This window comes from Antedon bifida, chromosome 10, assembly GCF_963402885.1.
Source record: "Antedon bifida chromosome 10, ecAntBifi1.1, whole genome shotgun sequence".
In the NCBI taxonomy this organism is placed as follows: Eukaryota; Metazoa; Echinodermata; class Crinoidea; order Comatulida; family Antedonidae; genus Antedon; species Antedon bifida.
Genome location: NC_136235.1, coordinates 1,568,119 through 1,590,984, shown reverse-complemented (window position 1 = coordinate 1,590,984; position 22,866 = coordinate 1,568,119). Strand labels below are relative to the sequence as shown.

The 22,866-nt window shown below is 30.8% G+C and overlaps 1 protein-coding gene across 2 annotated transcripts in view; it reads right to left on the bottom strand.

Moving 5' to 3' along the window:
• Positions 1-22,527, bottom strand: part of LOC144854126 (paired mesoderm homeobox protein 2-like) — a 50,232-nt gene extending 27,705 nt beyond the window's left edge. For both annotated transcript variants that reach the window (XM_078712017.1, XM_078712018.1), the window contains exons 1-2: positions 22,279-22,527; positions 8,193-8,310 (exon numbers count right to left, since the gene is read on the bottom strand). The gene's annotated coding sequence lies outside the window, so the exon portion shown is untranslated. The remainder of the gene's footprint in view (positions 1-8,192; positions 8,311-22,278) is intronic.
• Between the last annotated feature and the right edge of the window lie 339 nt (positions 22,528-22,866).

Genomic DNA, 22,866 nt, shown 5'->3' with positions numbered 1-22,866 from the left:
GTTTATGTCAGAATGAATTAGGTATAACAAACTTAAAGAGATTTCATCACAACAAAGGCTCAACTTATCTAAATTAACAATGTATCATGTTGATGCATATCTTAATTGATGACCTTACTTGTTTACAAACGTAGCATATAACGACAACATATAGACAGTAGGGACCAGATAAAAGGACCTATAGACAACGTACAGAATGATATAAAGTAATAAATCAATCATTTCATTCAAGCATCGTTATATACAATGTAATATTGCACACTAACGCGTCCCATAAGCGTTGTATTACATGTCAGGTTAGAGTGAGACGATTCATTTTAGCTCATCCATTTGTCACTATCGAATGCTTAGTAGATAATGCATTATAATCTATCTTTTACTGATTAAAATCAACCGTTTTCTATAAAAATTTGCATACCTGGATTTAGGGAATTTGACAAATGTGTAGCGCCGCAAGCGGCCAAATTATATATGTGACCACTGGTGGCGCTGTCTTTTTTACGTTAATTGAAGGTATCGTTAAAAAATGTCCTACAAAAATACAAAAAACATTGCACGAGAAAAAAAATAGGTAGGGTCTAATATTATTCTGGTAAGGCTTAAATGCAACTGATATAAGATACACTGGATAGTCCTCCTACAGATATAAGTTAATAAGGGTTACATGAAAAACTCTGACACACATTAATTTTTACGAAAGATATTAAGAAAATAGTTGTATACGTAGGCCTATTTGACTAACTAAATCGTTAAAGTAATAGATGGAAGGAATTGTATAATTGGGTTCATACTTAAAATCATTTAATTAAGTTGAATCAGAAAAATCCTATACCTCTGCATAATCAGTCTTAATAAATAATTTAATTAAATATCTGCTGCATGAGGCATAATCCACAATTAATGACGTCACTGTCGTGACAAGATTCGCAACGTCACTGCGAGTGAAATAGCTTGGGATGACCCGTCAATCAATCCATCAATAATGTTCTATTTACAGTTAAAGGTATTTAAAGAGGCAAATTACACATGCTGTTCAATTAATAAGATGCGTGTAATTAGAGTCCGGAGCAATTCTAATAACATTGTTTGATTATTAAGTACAATGATAGGCAGTTACTATTGGAATCAGTCCTTGATTCTGAATGAATGCACTGCTTGCACAGCATTTAGTATCAAATATATAAAATATTTAAACTTTGTAGTACACAGACAAAGCTCTTCAAATTCAAAAAACATCAAAAAACACGATAATGAAAAAATACATCAAAAGATACAAAGAGCATACAGGCAAAATAGAAATTCCAATAACAACAAATTGTCACAATGAGACACAGTTTATAGTTATACAATCTTATCTAGATGTTTTGCTGTTATATAGAGTTATGGAGTTCGGAATAAATGACTTTCTATATCTACCTGTTCGAGTTTAAAGAGATCTAATACGGACTAATGATGGGAGAAATTCGTATTCTTAAAATAAGGGATGAGAGCCGATTGTGCGAGTATACGCTCTACCATTTTTTCTGTCCATTCAATCGCATTTCATTTAAGATACATACATCTTTGGATGTATGAATTCGAATTGATTTAACCATGATATTCAATTATTTTCTTTGATGATATTATAGGATAAACATGATCAATTTTGTAACTTTAGTTCATCGTTGTATTCTCCCTAATAACTCCAAAACACGTTTTTGTTTTAACGTCACGTTCTCTCCATTTATTGTCTTCATATTTTAATTATTTTGACATTTCGCAGTAATTCAATTAGTAATGTTTCAGTTCTCTCCAATATTACATTTTCAATAACGTGTATAATCTCACCATGTTGACCAATAACCTGACAATGCTATCATCATTTAAACGAATATCTTTTTCTTTCTTTCTATTATTTATTTTTTTTCTCCTCTAGGCCTATAATGCATACAGTTATGAAATATTCTAGTATAGATTAAGTTGCGTGTATGGAGATATGTAACTCAGAATGTTACTTGGAATATAATGTTACATTCACTATTATGTGATTTTTTTTATATTTACAGCCTAACTAGTTTAGCTCTCTTTCTCTTTTCCAAGATTGTTCCGATATGGATGGAAATATTACTAAATGACGAAACGAACTAAACACACTGTCTTTCACAGCGTCCAACAAAATGTGACAAACATTTTACATATTGACGACCATCAATATTCGAAACATGAATGTTTGAGTAGGCTAGTTACGTCATTCATGCTGTAAGCTAATTGGATATTCAATAAGTATAGATATTATATGCACAGTTTTATGAATATTACAATCATAAAAGTTATATTATCAGAAATAAGATATATCACAGAAACAATAAAACTTGTATTGTTTGTGTAACGTATTAATATGAAATTATAAAAATAATGTTTTCTGAAAAGTTGCCAATTTGGATGGTTTAATTTAAATCGTTCCCAATATTTTTGATACCTAAATGGCATACTGGGAATGTCTCCGATATCTACAATAACATATTTTAGCAGAAAACTTGGTGCTCTAATGGCAAAATCTGAGTAGTGAATATACCGTAGGGCTGGTGGATTATCGATTGCAATCGTAAACCGAATGCAGTAATGAGAATACTGACTATATAGTGTGCTGCACCTGTGCAGCTGTATCGCCTGTAGACGACTCATTTCTACAACACGATAGTTACTTACTTCTTTACGCGTATTTCTACGGGATAACTTAAAGAGACCAGGCAGTTTCTTATGGTAGATTACATCTCTATTTTTAGTATACAAAGCAATATATATATAAGCAAAGTTACTTCATTGTTTGTGTCGACAGTAGAACCTCTTTTAAGGGGACACCATGGGGACCTAACAGATTGTTCTCTTAATAAATAATAGGTATTTTCCATACGGTGTTGGCCGTAGAAACATATATTACCTATTGTTCGTTTCATGATAATTTGTCCTATTAATGGAAGTGTCCCAAAGTATCATTTCCAATCCTGCAATTGCTTTTCTGATTATCGTAAACTATACATGAGTAACCTGGTCCTTCTGAACCATTCCTATTAATAACGCCCTCTATATTAAACAAGGGAATAGTGACTTATCTTGACATTTATTATTACTTTTTCTCAAAATTGTTTAGTAAATTTTAAAAACGTTGCGAGGTGGTTTCCCGAATGATCGTAAAATCAAAACGGTACTGGGTATGACCAACTAGCGTTCTTGTCACCAACTAGTCATCTATTCATAGAAGTACTGATGTAGTAGCCTATCTGTACGGTGACCATAGAATGTGACCCGAGACATGACTAACTACGACTTTTAGTTGATAGAAGATTGAAAAAAAAAATTGTTAAGAAGAGTTGTACTGTGTGGATATTTAATGAAATTATGTCAATAATGTTTACACACTAGGCATATTAATAGTAATGTTTGTTAGTATAAAAAATGTTGAGAAGAATCAACTTATTATTATAAACAATTATAATTTCATTCATAACTATGAATCATAAAACATCGTTTAATCTGTACAGATCTCTTTAATTCTAAGATTTGTAAGTCGTATTTTCATCACTGATATATTACGCCAATTGTTTAATTAATTTTTTACGGCTTATGGGTAATTTAATATTTGATATGTAAGGCACAATAAACCCAGAGACATATTTAATTCATTTAAAGGATTCGTTAGGATTTATTATTTAACAACTTTAAAGGCATAAACCGAAACTTATAATTTAAATCTAGCTGAGAGTCCTATCAACAGAGTCATTCAACTCTGGAATACACACTTCGCTTGATTCACCTTTCTATTTTCCTCACCTTTGCTACTCGACTTCATATCAGATCACCTGAATTTTTTTTCTTGCAAATTAATCGACCAAGTCTACTTTAATAATGATGTTGATGATTCGTAGAATCATCGTTGAAACAAATAGCCAGAATAATGCCTTTACCACAGCAGGTGAGCTCCAAGGGCAGTATTTTTAATATAAGACATTTTAAATCAATTGTATGGTGAACATTTAAAACAATTTCCACAAAGGATTTTAACCAAGTATTAACAGGACATCGTATAGGCTATGTAATGAGTATGAAAATATCGTATTTTCTACAGTACGACATCGCTTAACTGTTACTATCGTATTTTTTATGAGAATTAACCTATTCTTAGGCATAGCGATGGGGACAGAACATTGCCTTAATTTAAATAACAACTCTTTAAATTCACAAAAATGGATAAAATGGTTATGAGATATTGTTTTATATCAACTGAATTTCTGATTTAAAATTAAATCATATAAACATATTATAAATTCCATTGCTGATGTAATCGAATGATTCATCTTGGTTTGTGATGTCATTTCGTGAAATCCTAAGACATTTATTATGCAACCAATGCTTAAATCTATATTGTCGCCCAGGCACGTACAAATCATTGCTGACGTCACGCAATTTATAGCATACGATAACCATCTCGAAAAGTGCTAAGACAAGGGAATTGGTTAACTGGATAGCTTTATCAACACTCGGCTAATAAAGGTGGCCCACCCATTTAAAACTCTCATAATATCATAATATTGAGCAATCAGACGGAAAATGTATAAACATATATAATATATAGAATAATAGGATTAATGACCACTGTCATAAGTACGTTTATAATCAATTTGTATCGTCTTTTTATTTCCATTTTGTTAATTATGTATTTTAATTAAAAAACAAATGTAAAATCAAGAATGCAAAGTGGTATATACAGTTAAAGCAAATTGCAATTTACTGCAACTACTTTAACATTGTAACATATAAATGAGTGAAAAAAAAGTATTGTTTAAAAAGTATATAAATACACACATATATATATATATAACATCATAATAAAGGTGGGACAAGACAAAAAAGTGCCTTAATGAACTTGATCAAGCCTAAAGATGTTCTATACGATACTACATCACAAGCAATTTAGCTTTGTAAGAGATGAGATGAAAGAATTTAGTTTAATATGGTGACACATATTGTTGTGGAGTACATGTTTCAATTAATCTTGTATTTTGTATAGGCCAAATGCAAGCTGGAAACTTTCTCCAAAGTCGTGGACCTCACAATTAAATAGTCATTTGGCACAGTTGGTATTAGGAATATTATCAATCCTTTCGTGTTCTAGAACAATCTTATTATTCCTAAAAGGCCCTAGGTTTAGACTTAGGCTTGTGACTATAATTTCAATTGCTCATTGATTTTTGTTGATTAAATATTGGGCGAATAGTGATTGTCACGTGGCTCAGACGATCCCTCAATACATCATTTCAAACTTCTTCAAATTACTCTTTATAAGTGTAGTTCATCATAAGGAACTTACAAATTATTGTTTCAGGACAAGATAAATTGCTATTTTTATTTTAATCATAAAAATTATTCTAATTTATTTAAAGTATATGCAGTGTTTAAGTTCACTTAGGTTGACCCTGGTCTCCCTAATTTCAGTTTTTGTTGTTATGTATATATTGAAATAGACTGAATAAATAATGAAATGAAATGAAACAGTGATGTTCTTTTGCCAATTATTCAAATTCTCTCTACATAGGCCTACTGTTACAGTATTGTTTTTTAGAATAAAATTAATAAATAAATTTGCAAAACAGTCGTCTGTGTAATATGCACCACGAAAATAAATTAAAACGCGCGAACAAGCACTGTGCCATGATCATCTGTGTTTACCCCCGCCCCTTCTCTTCTTTTTTATCGGTCTGTGCTTTTTCAAATGTTGAAATACAAATTCTTGCATACTGTGTTAGCACTCTAATTAAAGTTTACAAGTGTTATTCATATACAAGCGTGCTGTCACAAACTACTTATTCAAAACGTGTGAGAGCAATTGCAAAATCTTGAACATATCATTAATTCACTGAATGTTTAGTATTCGTCTATATGCTCCACTTCTAGAAGCATTTGTCTTGCTTATTGCGCCTTCAGTTGCTTCACGAAACTTTACACATTTTGAACTGTTCCTCATTAAAAATGATATAATCTTTAAAATGACGCCATCCTGTCGTATAGCAAAAGGTGATTGAATCGGTAATCGAGAATAGATGTTGATGGCGTTAGATTTGTTTATACATCTTATATTGATTGTCACTTTTAGTCGAATATCGATTAACTAACACCAAAGCGCTAAGAGAAGTCCTGCCTAATGGTGCGTTACAGCTAGCATTTATCCACCAGCGTCGTTTATTAGTGTAACGTATGTGTTTCAACGCAAAAATGTATTATAAAACCAAGTATTAGAATTTAAATGCTTTTCAATTGAAACCGTTTACGCATGCTCTGAAGGGAGATAATTTATTGTTGTTGAGTGGTGTCGCCAATGAAACTTCTCCAAAATAAATAATTAGCATTTCCAACGAATATTTACATTAATGTTAACAATAGGTTTCTTTAAAACAACATATAAATGTTATCATTTGAAAAAACAAACAGTAGAAGCACAATTTTGAAACAGTGTCTGGATCTCAATGGGTATAAGGTTAACAGAACTGTAGAACTATAGAGAATCTAAGTTAAAGAGTATAGTAGCTTGCAAAGAAGCATTGAAAGATTCTCTCATTACATACATGCCGTAGAAGCTGAGATATGAGCACAAATCTGTATTAAGGCGGCCATTGGGTGAAATTCAAAATGCTGTATTTTGATTCCTTGACCCTCAAAACATACACTTTGCCACCAAAATCACTTCCATACCTGATGTAGAAGAGGAGATATAAGCTAAAACCTGTATTATATGGCGGCCATTTTAAAAATCGAAAATGGCAGCTTTCCCCAGGCCAGATGAGCTGGAACTTTTTTTTGGTGGATATATAGACCCCATATGACACAAATCAGTTGAGAAACACTTGTTTCTAATTTTTTTTCCCAGAGAAAGTGTAACATAGGGATACTATTACACAGTAATAAACAAACTAGCCTAACTCTGAACAGACATAAAATAGAAACAAACTGTAGAAAAAAGAAATGTCGAAAGAAAAAGAAATTCCCTGATGTATTAATTAATGAAGTTAATGAAGAAAGATAATAGAGGAAAAAATACTTTATTATGTCTTCATTATTTCTGTTCCTGTAATTTGTTTTTAATGTATTACGTCATTGTATTGTTTTCTTTTCGAAGTGAAATAAATTGAATGAAAGATATACAAACATCTTTTTAAAAATGTATACGATTTGGAAAATTATTGTTGCAACTAAACCAACGGAATTATTCAATAACATATTTAATCTTTAAAAAATTATTATAAATAATTAAAACCTAGGACAAATTTAATTGCATTTTATATGAAATATATCTAAATATAATGATTTATACTGAAATAATACATGAATTATTCACTGCAAGTTGTCAGGGGACCTCGAAGTAACAGAATCACATAACTATTATTTTATTCTATGCCGTTGAGATATTTAAATTTTCTATGAATAATCTCATATGTATTTTCGTATCTGTCCGAGTAGAAAACCGATCAATTGAACTGCGCATGCGTAAAGTTATACTACAGTGAAGATTGTGATACTGCGCATGATCACAAGTGAAAACATTTGTCTTAAGATTTCCCAGACCTGTGTTTGTAATACTGCTGATATTGGGCTAATAGACAAACAATCATCTATTTCTTAACAACAGAAACACAACGATTCCCGTAAGTATTTTAAAATATAATTGTATATTTTCATATTTGTTATATTTATATTGAATGAATGATTCTGTGTGGAAAGGTATTGTGATAGTTAACAAAAATGAATCACATATCGACAAGGCGCGGTTGGAATTGCCTCATTACACAAGCAACGGAAATTGGACGAAAAAAAATCCGATTAGATGAATCGATAATATTCGTTTGTATTCCAAAAAAAAATTGTATACAAACGTTGAACATCTGTTAATATCAACGTATGTTAACGCAAGTCAAGGGGGGGGGGGGGAGGGGGTGTTGTGGGTGGTATACACAATACCTTATATTTTAGAATATGTGCTGTAGTAATAGGTAGGCCAATATAAATGTATATTGGGATAATTTATACATTTCAAATAATAATAAAAATTAAAGATAGATTCACAGACATCGATGTAAGTCAGTAATTAAATATATCGAGGAATGAATGTGGTTTTGATGAATATTTAAAAAACAAATCAACATGGTAAACAGTACACTTACCCTTCTCATATAATTGAAGGCCTGACTCTCATGGTAAAGGGGATGATATCGCACTGACAGCATTGCCTACAGTAAGCCAACATGGCCTCACTACCCATCGTGTAATTTCTCTGATTTGCTATGAAAGAAATAGTAAATATTATTATAGTAATGCTTTAAAAATCTAATTTATTTATATCCACTGATTGAAATTAGCAAATGACTGCTGATATTTCTTGATTATTAATTTTATTAATCATAAATGAAAATAAAGTTAAATCACAGTATCCTAGATTGTATATGAATGTGTTTATTATTGATATCAATATTTGTGTATATTTAATTTTGTAATAAGACACTATACAGCTGCGACAGTGTAGTTAGAACAGGACAAATTACATAACGTTTGTATCATACAGATACTGTAAATACAGTATTATTCACATTTAGCCCTGAGCAATATCACCTTCAATCAACTGTGTGCGCATACATTTCCCTTCTTTTATTATACCATTTAATTAAAAATAAACAATATAATTCTTATTATTTTTGTTGCTTACGCTGGAGAAAGATATGAATTAAATCATTGCGCATGCGTATTTGCTAATGATATCCAAATAGCATGATCTCTCTTCTTTTGTCGTTGTCATTATCTTGAAGTAGACTTGATTCTTTTGTCTTCGATTGATCAATATTTGTATAAAGTGTAATTACAACAGTAATAATTTAATAAAAGGTTATTCAGACTGATTTATATTATTCTAAAAGTCTTCGCAGTCAATGAGACACTCGAATAGAATATTATTGAGTATAGAATTTCGTTGGTTTTATGGTAGCATATGGCTCTGTATGTATGCAAACTATTTAAGACGTGATAATTTCTCACGTGAGACTTAACGAAGTAAATGCAAGTGAATGTATTTATCATAATAAATGTATGTATAATGTAATGTGTTTCATAATTTACAGTATTATTTAACAATAAATCTATGTATTTAGGCCTAGAATTAAGGATTTCAGAGTCAATAACACATATAATATCCTACTATTCTAAATCAATTGTTTTAACAAATTGACAATGTTTTTTTGTTGTTATTTTATTTGCCTGTTTTCGGTTGACCAACTGCCATTTTAGGTATTTAGTATTTGTTTGGTTTTTCCTTGCCTTTTTCAATGTGTTTGTTTATAATTTGGATAAATAAATTCGTTTTGTGATTTATTATTTATTTTATTTTATTTCAACAATATTTTACGAGGGTGGTCGTGATTTAAGTTTTAAAATAACAATAATGTTTAGGGTAATGGGATCTCTTCTATATTACATATATGAATGCAAAGGCAACCTATGATGACTTAGTTCAGTGGTCTAAAATATATAAGATACACAAATAAATAAATATAATTATATAAATGAGCTTATTTTTTTAAACGAATCTCTTATTGCGGTACTATTTGACAAAATAATATTTTACTATATTAATTTGTATGAGAACACGTTAAAATATATAAAAGCTATTTTCAATCTTTATTTCTGGCTTTGTGTTCATAATGAATGAATACATGATATACACAATGTATTGAAAGGTAAATGCGGCGAGACAAATGGGCGAAACTCATTACATCAACGCTAAATATATTCATACATTACCGTACTAAGATGTAATGCATTTGACGGTAATAGAAGCAAATGGTTGATATTGCGATCTACCAATTTAAGCAGCGGATGTCTTTAAGAGTCAGTTACAAGTCAACACGTTGTGCATTATATAGAATGATGACGTCATATATTTAAAAAAAAGCTTAAACTGAGTGAAGAGAACAAACGTCTAATTTTATAGTTTTTCAGAAATGTTGAAACTAGTATTAGAAATATTGTTATTTTATCCTATAAATATATTTTGAAATGATACATTTCTTTGGAAATTCTTTCAAATGGACAGGTACGAATCGATAGGTAGCGCGTAAAGTAACACGTAACAATGACGTAAACTTTATACGATTAAAAATGATTTCACATTTGGCCTCTAAATATATCCATTACATTTTCTTAGGCCTACATTTGTTTTCTGACATTTTAGCTAATTCTGTTTACTAGCCCAATTTGTCTCTTTTACAGACAAATTTAGTTCATATTAGGCCACCAACAAAGTAAATTAAACTATAGGCCTAATCATTAACGTTATAAGAAAATATTTTTAAAACCTCTAATTTTTTTATATTCTTTGATTAAAATGAGCCGAGACTGCTGATATTGCTTGATGATTAATGGTACAGTCGGTTCCCCAGTATTTTCCACACACATGACTTTACTTAAAATGTAACGTTCCCCCTCCTCCGTGTGATACATTAAGCAACTCTGTTTGAAATGATACGTGAAGCTTGTTTACTCGTGTACGCGCACGCGTTTTCATGGTAATGTTAATACACATTATGAACGGACCTAATGGCGTTGAGAAGTCGACTAATAAAAAACAATCTTGTAGGAATTTGACTGACTCATCGCTTAAATATTTTACAAAATACAAAATTATTACAGAATTAATTCATAACCGCCTTATATAACATTCATAACTCATACCACAGTAAATATATCAATACTAATTATGTATGCTATCACTTAGGAAATGAATTAATATTTGATGAAGATTGTACAAATTATAACTCAAATCAACTTCAAAATGCTCAGAACACAATGCAGAGTGTTGAGAGGTCAATGTAGAGGTTGATAGCACTAATAATCTATATTATGTTTTTTGGGTTATTCTACTAATCACATTCAGATTGCAATTGTGTTTAGCTTGCTTAAAGGTACTACACGTTACGGAATTAATTATTTAAGTTATTTATTTCATATAAAACACACCAAAACTGACATGAGAAGATGAAAGCTAATTCCAAGCTTCACCTTTCATATTCAGGTCGAGCTACGCGACTACGTAGTTATTCTTATTCATATTAGTCTGAGCGTGCGCAGAATGAATTTTTAATATTCGCGGTAGATATGCGTATTCGCGTTGCCTTGTGTGCACATGCTCATATCATTATGAGCATGCGCAGAATGACTTTTGATACTTGACAGCTTTGTAGTCAGATGGCACGTCGTGCGCATGGTCATATGATTCTGAGCGTCTGCAGAATGACTTTTGATATGCTATTGTAAACAGAAAATTACCTTGACGCATATTCACAAACCTACGAAGTATAATGAATATATAAGTAATATATAATATTATTATATTAATTGGTTTTTTCATTTGAAAATTACATTTGGTGATTCTATTTGGACATTTTCCACTTTTACATTGTTATCGCGTACGGTAATATGTATATCAAAATTTAAAAGGATACGATTATCATATTCAATTGATGAATATGCTGTTGTTGAAAATACGATTGAAAGCGAATTGTTTCCGATGCGATATCCCTGTGGATTGCTCTTTGATTGACTTTGGTTAAAAAATTGTATTAAGAAATTACTTTAGGCTTCATTAGGCCCAACCTTCCATGGATAATAATAAACAGTGGGTCTGTATATCATGCATAAAATTAAGATGAATAGAAAAAGTCCAAGATATCTCCCAGGAGACTTAAACAATTACTTTAATGTGGAAGAGGTTTAAATCGACTGAGTTCACAATATTGAAAAGGTTGCACGACATACGGTATAAAACGTCAAACACCTATACTAATAAGAAATATTGTTAAGCTCTGTATATAATATAAAACTATGTGCTCAAATAATAGAATGATCGTGATATTACGTCATCGTGTTCATATATGGTCACATCACATTTTTTTGTTCAGTAAAGTTTGGTCGTGTAGACAGAGCTTTACACTTCGCTAGCTAAAATGATTGTCTTTTTACTAAAATATAATCAGGTAGTAGGACTGTGGTGTTGAAGTAAAGACCAACTTTATTTGTCTATACAGACAAAAATTATATAGATGAAGATGTATTTTACCGGAAACATGAATAAAACATTTTAATATAGGCCAATGTGTAGTTTTAATACCTTTAATCACTTCATTAAGAAAAATGAACACATTTTAAATTATTGTATTAAACAGAAGACAAATAAAATTTACATTTAGCAAAAATTACTCTTTTAGCCTAAATTATTTCAAGGAGACATTCTTTAAAATCACAATGTTGATTTTTTAAAGGAAAAAGTAACTAATGCAAATTAATAATTTAGAATAATTTCATTTTTTCGGGTTATAACTTCAATATTCAGTTAAAAATGATTTAAAACCTGTGAATTCGTATAAGGCCTGATATATTCAAATTTATGTGTAAAGTTGCATTTGATATTTTGAAACCAGATTCTCCATTTATTAGCATTTTTACATGAATATTTCTCAAGAGATTATACATTCTTGAAATTCTCAGCACATTTGTGATTCTCTTGTGAAGGAAAAAGACGCATGCATAGTTTAATTAATTGTACAATAATCTTGATCCAAGAGATGTGGATTCAGTGTGATAATTTAGTGATATTAAAGGCAAGGAATGTTGTGAACACAAATTGTTCGGCCCAGATGGTTTATTATAGAGTAAAGCTAGTTTAGAATGTGATACTATTTTGTTTGAAGATGTATTGTCCCCCAAAAACATGAAAAATGAAGATTAATTAAATCAAACTTTGAATAGGTTATTTTGTAGTGTTACTAAAGTTAATCATTTCTGTTGGAAAAAAAACGGGAAAAAATATTGTTTTCTCATATAAAATGACAAAATAAATGGTGCAAATTCAACCAAAAACCCATTGGCTGGCAGCCATTTTGACTATTTTTTGCTTTAAATTATAATTTTTTTAGGTAAATAATGTTTTTTTTTTCGATTCAATTTTTATTCAAAGTGGATAACTATTATGTGACATTATAATGGAATATTACAAAAAAAAAATTAAAAATTATTTTTCCGAGGGAAAGAGATTTTAAGAAATGGAGTGTTTGCTTGCTGTTCTCAGCATTTCCCTAACGCCATTGCAAATTAACACTTTACGCCACAGATCGCAATTATCCATAATGCATTGCGCTTTCTAGAGTGCAAGGAGCCATTAAAGTTTGAAATTGATTTCTTCGTCCAAAGTGAATCCGTTGAAAGTATTGTAAATGTTTCCAATAAGCTTATACGTATAGAAATGAGATTAAATGGGCACCCGACAAACGACACTAACTAGAAGGTAGGTCACAAAAGGTCACGCAGCATTACAATAATCTTAGTATCTCTCCAGCAAAAGCATAGCACACTAATTATGAAAAAAAAACCACATACGCATTGATAGGGATGCGCGTAGAAACAACTCTTTTTCTTACTAGTTTTAGAAAGAAATTGTTTTTTTGCACTTTATATAATAAAGCACACTGTTTGATATGAGAAATATACCTTCTACTGTTTTGGGTATTTATCTATTCAATATAAATTTGAGAATATAAATAATATGAAAAAAATTGCAATCTTGGTATCAATGCATTTGTAGTTATTATTTTGTGTAATTTATTCAATTGTTTGCCTAATTTAGTGCAGGAGCAGAGAGGTAGGTTATAGTTGTTACTTGTATACAAAAAGTTATTAAAGTATAAAGAATTCACACGGGATATTTTGAAAAAACAACATTATGGAATTTCGTAACTCTTTGAAAAATCGATTTTGTAATCATTGACGTTGTGAAGGTGTCTTCGGTTTATGTTATTTTTTGATACTCATGGGGAAAGATGAATCTAAAACGAAAACATGATACACATTGCATTATAGATTTTTGTATGGTCGATTAGATAGTCCTGGCTGTGTCAACACAGTAAAGTGGTATTAATCATTCAGAAAACTGCCCATCTTAACATTAGCAAATATTCATTCTTAGTCACAAACCATAACTATTTGGACTTTTTAAATTTGTAATGTTTTTATTTATTTGTTGTTTATGATCTACAAATGTTTTGGCGTGAATTGATATTCATTTATGGTAGAAGGGAAAGATCATTCAAAGATTTTCTCAACAGTCAATAAAATAAGTTGCAGAGAAATAGACATATGGATAGATTAGATTTCTAATTTACTATATAAATTGAGAAATTCGGTTTTGAGAATCTGAAAATCGAACGATACAGATTTTGTCCCTATTTCATAACTTCAGTTACTTGACTAGGTTTTTCAAATTATTGATTTTTTTTTCATTTCCCAATATATTTCGGATTTATATAAGGAAAGTGCCTCTTTAACGTGGATAAAAGTAATACTTATAGAGCCATGCGTTTGAAGAAGTGTATTAAATGATGCTCCGAGGATGCATAGGCTATTGGCTATAAAATTAAACACTAATGTTAAATACCACCAGATATATGCCTCAGTTCACCGACCTAACTCTCCTCTTGAACAGGTCTACTACAAGATTTAGTCTACCTATTAAACAATAATAATTATTCACGACTTTTGACCCGTATTCAAGTTTCATAACTAAGTACGCATTCGAATGTTTCGACCTTCTTGCTGCATACGTTGTAAGTCGAAAATCTAAGTACCTCCGTACTTAATTGGCTTAGAAGATTGAGTTACGATACAGAGTAGGTTGGTAAAGAACAAAGACGTGGACATGCAAATTAATTAACCATTCCTAAACCCTAACATAATACCTTCGAAATAATGTAATTATTAATCAAACAAATTTAATAGAATAATTAGGACAATGATATAGTTACGTACATCTGTTAGGCTTACTGGAATTTGAAATAGGAAGAGTAAAAACTAAGAGAAGTAGGCCTTATTCTATCATTTTGTATGAAATAAATACTAGTAATATTATATGACTGAAACACAGTTTTCGAAAAAAGTGCTCTGTTCTGATAGCTACTTTTCGTCGTTTCTGAGCATGCTCGTAGTTTTGAGCGTGCACAATGATTTTTTAAGCCCATATCGTAATAAAAATCTGGTGAGATTTGATTGACCTGAAAAGTTATGTATAGTAGCCTATACCAATTTTAATTCAATATATCTTTATTAATACGAGGCAATTGTAAAAAGGACCTACAATTAAAAATAAAACAATCACAAAGACTGTCACTTTTATTTGTTTAAAGCACTGTCTACACTATAAAACTTTCTATGGCAAAAGAAATGTGATGTGCCCATGGATGTCACATCACTACCATATTTGGGCATATCACTACTAAATTTGGGTAAATCACACTTTGTTGTCAAACTAGTTTGATAGTGTAGACAGAGCTTAACAGTTTAATGGTTACAAGTAGAAATATGTTTCTAAGAAAATGTTCTATGTTCGACACTTTCCATGACAAAAATGGAAAATTTTTCTTTTACTCAGATCCTGAAAAACTAATGTTGAGTAGGCCTACGGTATTCCTCAATACTTCATTTGTGTCTCATCACTACAGCTATGTAGACCTATCTTTGTGGAAGAAATGAGCATCATAAACTCACAGTATTGTCTTGTTAACTTACTCAATACCGTACTGATTTTAATTTACTTTGTATAAATAATCTGTGTAAGATTAATAGACTTCAAACAACAGTAAACATGAATTTTTCGAATGATATAAATTCTCAATAAGCCTGTCTATTTAAAATAGAACATTAACACGTATTCTCTCAACAAAGTCATAATTATTCCTTCTTTTGAGACTTGGATATGAGTCTGTGATTAATTGTGTTGATAGTCAACTCAATAACAACACTAAAATACAATCCTTTTCATCTCTCAATGAATGAAGTCAGACAACAAAATTAACCAAGGATAATAACAAAATCTGCTAATTTTATCACTCCGCATTCGGTCGCTTGTTTTTCAATTCTAGAATGCTTCACTAGTTTTTACATACGAATGGACTTAAACGCCTTAAAGATCACGTGATCAACATCACGTTATAATTCACATTACTATTGAAAACAGCAATGCATGTATACATCTTACGCAATTGATAATTTCCACACTTAAACCACCTGCCCAGCTGATGTTGTATTTGTGTTGCTTTTGGTTGACAATAACGTGTACTACTATTTACTTTCTTAATATTTTTGTGATATACGGCGTGAGAATTCGATCTGTTATAAGTCTTCTACTTGAAACTATAGCTGGCTATTGTTTTATCAATCAAGTGATTTTTTCTCATGGTCTTGCCTTATTAGTAATTAATTTAAACAATTAAATCAGGGATGGCGCAGTTCATCTTATTTCATGGATGGTGAGCTGGGACAATCGTCTTAATACGAGTCTTTGTTTGTGTGCGCAGTAGTCGTAATTGACTAAGTTCATGTCATTTTCTGGCGTGCTGCACTGATTGTCTTTGCTATATTAAGACGTGGAGAGTTTCTGGTCATCAGTCGTTCGAGATATATGAAGGAGGCAAGGTGCCCCCACCGTATACACCAACTATTGGCTCTCTCATCCAGCGTACGCGTACTCCTTGTTAAGGACTTATAAGCATGAGTTATTGTTCATATTTTTGACAATCTGTTTTAATCAGACGATTAACGAAGAAACTGTGAAGATTCTTTAAGGTAAGCTTTGCTAGAAAATATTGTAAATAATAAGGCTGACTGTAATCGACATCATTATTGACGAAGCGTCAAACTTCTATTTGAGTACCCGACATTTATAATACATATTTGAATTTTGTTTTTATTTTTTAATTTACTGTATTAACGATTAACAATTTCAATATTGAAGGTTTCTTTATATTTAATTTTGAATAACACATGCATTGATCCCAAAACAATGTGACTATTATTGAGCCTTCAAGATAACATTTTAGGGATAGACCTTTAGTACATAAATGTGATGTCTTTCCTATTTATCTTTATATGCCAACAGCATCTCGTATATAGGATACAATATTACGCTAAACATAATTTGGCAAAATAATGGCAAAAATAACTTGGACATAACTAATTCCTTTTAAGGTATTTTGCCGTCATCATTGTTAATATACAAATGTCATAATGTCACATTATTTTATTTATCTATTTCCCATCTAACAGTGAAATCAAGGTTTACCACTAAGAGGAGGGAACAATAATTAAATGACAAAAAATTGCAATTATGGCTACTCTTCTAAAAGCAAGGAAACAAATTATATGTCAGTTAAAACTATTAGAATATTAGAGTGTTATTATCAAACTCAAAAATGTAAATATTCAGAAAAAATTCAGTTGGTACATTAGCCGATTATTAAGTATATAAAATCGGGTTAATTCCGAATACTAACAGGTTGCCCAGCGGCTTCTTTTTCCATCTCCTATAGCCTACACTTATAAATATATTATAGTGCGAGGAATTGAAAGAGATTTGATTGCGTCAATGCAAAGTAATAAATGAAATAATGGATTATTTTAATAAAACAAAGATAGAATTGAGCAGAATTGAAATGGTGTAATTTTAAGGGGAATAAATTGTATTCTAGTGTGTTTCAGAAGGAGTCGTAATTATATTTTTTTCATTTTTTAATACGCATCCAAATCCAACTATTTATATTAGGCCTATTCGTATTATTCGAAATTATATTTGGATTTTTTGATGAGGCTTCGATTTCAAATCAATGGTCGGGCTGCAAAAATTTAGGCCTACCATAATAAAAAAAAACACACACACAAACACACTGAAATTCATTGTACAACCTTTGCCTATTATTATGTGATTTTAATTAATATAAAATCCTAGCTCACAATCTCATCTACCATCTCATATTAAACGTCAATGCGACATCTTTAGTTTAACTCGAAATTAAATGTGTTTTTACAACAATGAACTTTTGAACTCTATACAATTGTCTGCTCATACAACATAATTTTTAAGTCAGAAAAAATGATGGAATCTTACTATGTAAGATTATGTTGAACTTAAAATAAAATTGTTCACTCGAAAACACAACTTTTTATAGAAAAGCAACGTAGTTAATGTAATGAAAAATTCATAATAACATAAGAATTTTGTTAGAATACTGTAGAATCTTATACACACAACAAAGACGTTAAAACGGTTCACAGTTTACGCAAAATTGCATATCGAAATGGTTGAATTAATTACATACCATCTGCGCACGATTTACTTTAAGATTAAGCAAAAGATTCGATTATGTTTAACGCTACGGAGCAAGCGTATGGATATCCTTGCAATTCTTAATTACCCTACGCTGGATGTTCGTTGAAAGCATTGCTCCGTATAAAGATTGCATTTTATATGGCAAGCATAATTTTACGTCTTACGACGAATGCTTGTTGTGCGCCTGTTATGTTTAATGTTACCGTATGCACAGGAAACAAGCCTGTCGCTGATATTATGTATTAGTATTAAAATGTTAAAACGTCAAATCATAAAATATATTTATAATAATATCTCACCTATAATGTAGGCCTGCAATAGAAAATATTATTTAAATGACGTCATAACTATGGTATTCTTCATTAGCAGCCTTGATATTATTTATCAACACATAATTGTACTTCAAACAATTTCTAATTATAGAGCATTGTAATATTTAAATGTTGTTAAAGTGTATTGACTTATTGCACGAGAGTTCATTGTTCAAATGTAGGCATATATAATTGTATGTCGCTTTTAACCGTCTCCATTCATTATTTAATACTACTGAAATATTGAAAAGCTTTATTTGTCCATTATCATAAAACATAACAATAGAAATTCTTCTTAAAGATTTAATGATTAATTTATCCATTCAATCATCGTATTCAACATACAATAGTTATCCTAATTAAGTCCTACGATACACTGTAACATGTGACGAACACGTTCACTGTATAACTTTATGCAAACCATTATGCTGTTTGTACTCTTTCGTAACATTATGATTCATAACTATTGTTATCTCATTTTTTTTTTATTGAGAAAACTTGTTATCTAGCTGTCAAAACATGGACATAAAATGTTCAATTAACCCATAGTTTATCTACACTTCTTAATGAATGCGTTTGGCATCATGGGCTAGCATTTCAAACTACTAATTTCAAGACTTTCTTAATGAAATTGCTTTAACTCTATTCCGAAGAGAGAGAAGTTTAATCAAGTCTACGATTATTGTTTTTTTACAAGGCCGCAATTACAGCATTTAATAAAGCACATTGCTTCTAGCGTTCTCCACACTCACACAATTATTATTAGTAATTAACATGTTATTGTTAATCCTGAATATTCAGTGTTAGTACAGAAATAATTTATTTTAATACAATTTTCAATTTTCGTGGTTATACACATGGAAAGAACACAGAACGTATAGTAAATGTTTTTTTCATATCCAGAATAATTATTAAATTAAATAATAAATTATAATGATGGGAAAAAACACACAATAAACCTAATATTAAAGATGTATTGTCCCCCAAAAACATGAAAAATGAAGATTAATTAAATCAGACTTTAAATACGTTATTTTATTGGCAGTCAATTTGACCATTTTTTGCTTTAAATTACAGTTTTTCAGGTAAATACATTTTTTTTATTGCATTATTTATTATGTTGCATTAAAATGGCATATTCAACAAACAAATTTTAAAGAATTATTAAAATACATCTTTAACAGTTGGTTACATAATTTTTCTTGTGTATATATAAGTATAATCTTTATATGTATAATGACGTCATTGGATTGAGCCAATACGATATCATCATCACCGACCTACCTCATGTCATCTGTCGCGAATCTTTTACTTTGCTTATTGGCTGTGGTATACTTTTATTTAAACTATGCATTCTAAGAATAATGTATTTACATGTTATGTACGTGTGTAGTTAGTCGCTGGTTCAATTTACGTGATAACATGTGTTTAATAATGATTATTATGCACCGACTTCTGTAATTCTTGATTACAAAGAGTACGAAATTCAGTAATTTGCATACAGGAGATACCACCTGAAAAAAATTCCGATAGAGTAAATTTGCATTTCCAAAATCGGAAAAACAAAACTGACGCAAATTTGTGCATGCATAACGTTTGAAAGCACGTGTTTGAACGCAATTAGTTGAACGCAAGTGGTTGAACGCACGTGTTTGAACGCAAGTGGTTGAAGGCAAGCGTTTGAACGCACGTGTTTGAACGCAAAGTGGTTGAACGCAAGTGTCTGAACGCAAGCTTTTGAACGCAAGCTTTTGAACGCAAGCGTTTGAACGCAAGCGTTTGAACGCAAGCGTTTGAACGCAAGCGTTTGAACGCAAGCGTTTGAACGCACGCGGCTAAACCCATTTTTTTTGTCGTTTGATTAAGCAGCGAATATCCACCTTAGCTAATTCATTAGAGAGGCTCTTTAGGTTTACGTCTACATGGTTGTTCAGGCCTCCTCAAAACACTAGATTATTCTGAATAAACTATACATTATTATACATTGAATACCTTCTCAGAAATCCATGCATCGGTAATGTGTACTACGTTGTACAAAAAAGTATTGGAAAATACATTGCTGTGATGTATACTATACCAAAGGGACCTAAATACGTTACGTCACTTTATTACGTCATCATGTATAAGAATAACAAAGTTTACGTAGGCATAATGACATATTTGTTGCGTTAATATAATAGTCGATATTAATTTCTCTATTATACAATTCTTACTCAACAAGAGGTTATTGCATCATCTCAATCTGAAATTTGGCTACATTGTTTTACAAAACTTCATTAAAAAGATATATTATTAAAAGATATATTATTCTCTGAAAATACTAATTTTTTTGTTGTTGAGTATCATTGCCCATTATAGTTTTGACCAAAAAGATCTTAAAAAACCCAATTATTTACCTAAAACAAATTAAAGAAAAATAATAGTTAATCGGAAGGGTTTTTGGTCAGATAAAGTTAAATTTGATTTAATTTGAAGTAGCCCAAAGACGTAAGCTCGCCGCAAGTGATTTAACCAATCGCGATGAATCATCCTAACGGTTGTGATTGGTCAACTCACTAAGGTTTTCGTTGCGTTGCGCCCCTAGTGAGAATCAAGCTGTATAGTACGAAACATGTAGTCTGTGCAAACTAAAGAAAACCCGGATATAATGTTAGTGAGAGTGGAAGAAGATCATCAAGTCATTCCAATAAACGATTCGATGACCATTGTAAATGTGCACATAAATCAATCAACGTGAACATAAAGTCAATATACATCTTACCAGTTGTTTTATCATATAGTTGGATAAATCATTACATCTCAACATGTTGTTCATATCAATGCAACTAAACCTGATATTTTTTTCCAGAATGTATAATGTGACGAATCCATACTGTTAAAGAGTCGACAAGCAGCCACAGAATGTTATCAGATAACATTCTAGAACGTTTCCCAATTCCTTATGTGTAGGTACGTAACTTTTAATTTCTTCTTAAATTAACTTATGATTAAAATAATATTATTCAGTTATGTACACAATACCCAAGGGGAATGCAATGCAATACAAGTAATTTGAACAATTCTTAAACTGCCTCTTGTGATTGGTCAAATTGCCTGCGTTGCGCGTGGTCTTGCGGGAGAAATTCAAAACGAATGAAATTTGCATTTACGGAAAATGAATATTGTTTATTTTGTTATTGGAACTTCTACTCTTTCTATTATCATTCTGTTTGTTTAAAATTTGCAAAGATATCAGTCATAATTTGTCATTTAAGTAGCCATTAGCCATGCTTTATTGTCTTTATCCACTACGTTGACTCGAACGAGATTGCTTAAAGAAGTTCGACACGTCGAAATTATTCAATTAGACTGACTCACTTGATTTATAACTATTGTTTCAGTAATAACAAATGCTTCGATACATTCTCTAACCAATCACAGGAGAGTATTTTTCATCTAAAATATATTTTACCAAATTTCCAATATGCAGGAAAAATAGGGATAAGAGTAGAAAGAATTCAAATATAAAAGGTCAATAGTTTTATTTTCATATTTATACCGTATCAGTTGGAATTGTATCTTTGAACAAGCTCTTAGGCCTGATCAAAGAGTAATTTTTCAATACTGTATGTAATTCTAGCTTTAAATACTTTCATTATCACATATAAAAATAACTTAGATAACATAGATTAGTCTGTACGATCTTGCACTCATGTGCACATTCACGTAAATATAACTAAACAACTGCTCGAAAGCACTTACCTATCAATGCCAGCACTCGGGAGAGCTAGTACACAGTCGTTATTAAACTAAACATGGGATCTTTAAAAAGTCCACGTCTTTACTCAGTGGTATTCAAATAAGGTTGTGTTCTTAATTGTACCTATCTTGGCTCACAGGAGTAAAACATGTACGGTACATGTAAAGTACAATGGTGTCAATATTTAAATACAGCTGTAGTAAGGAATTACTCCCTGGCTGGCCCTAAATGCCTTTTCACAAGGTATGTGTACCAACGACCGGAAATACTGAGAGAAAATCCTTGGAAATAAAAGTTTTGTTAATTACAGAAGCTTACCCCCCTTTTTTTAAAATACGGCTTTTAAAATACAAATAAAAATTAAATAAAAATACAGATAAATGAAAAAATTACAACATAGCTTTTATTATACAAAATGTATAAGTAACTTGGAATCTTGTTTAACTGTATTGACAAGCACTCAGTCTTGCCATCAACTACTCTTTAAATGTCAGTGATATTTACAGAAACTTGGGTTAGTACACGATCATCAAATGACATTACATTCATACGTATACTATAAGAAACTCGTCTATATGAGGGAATCAAAC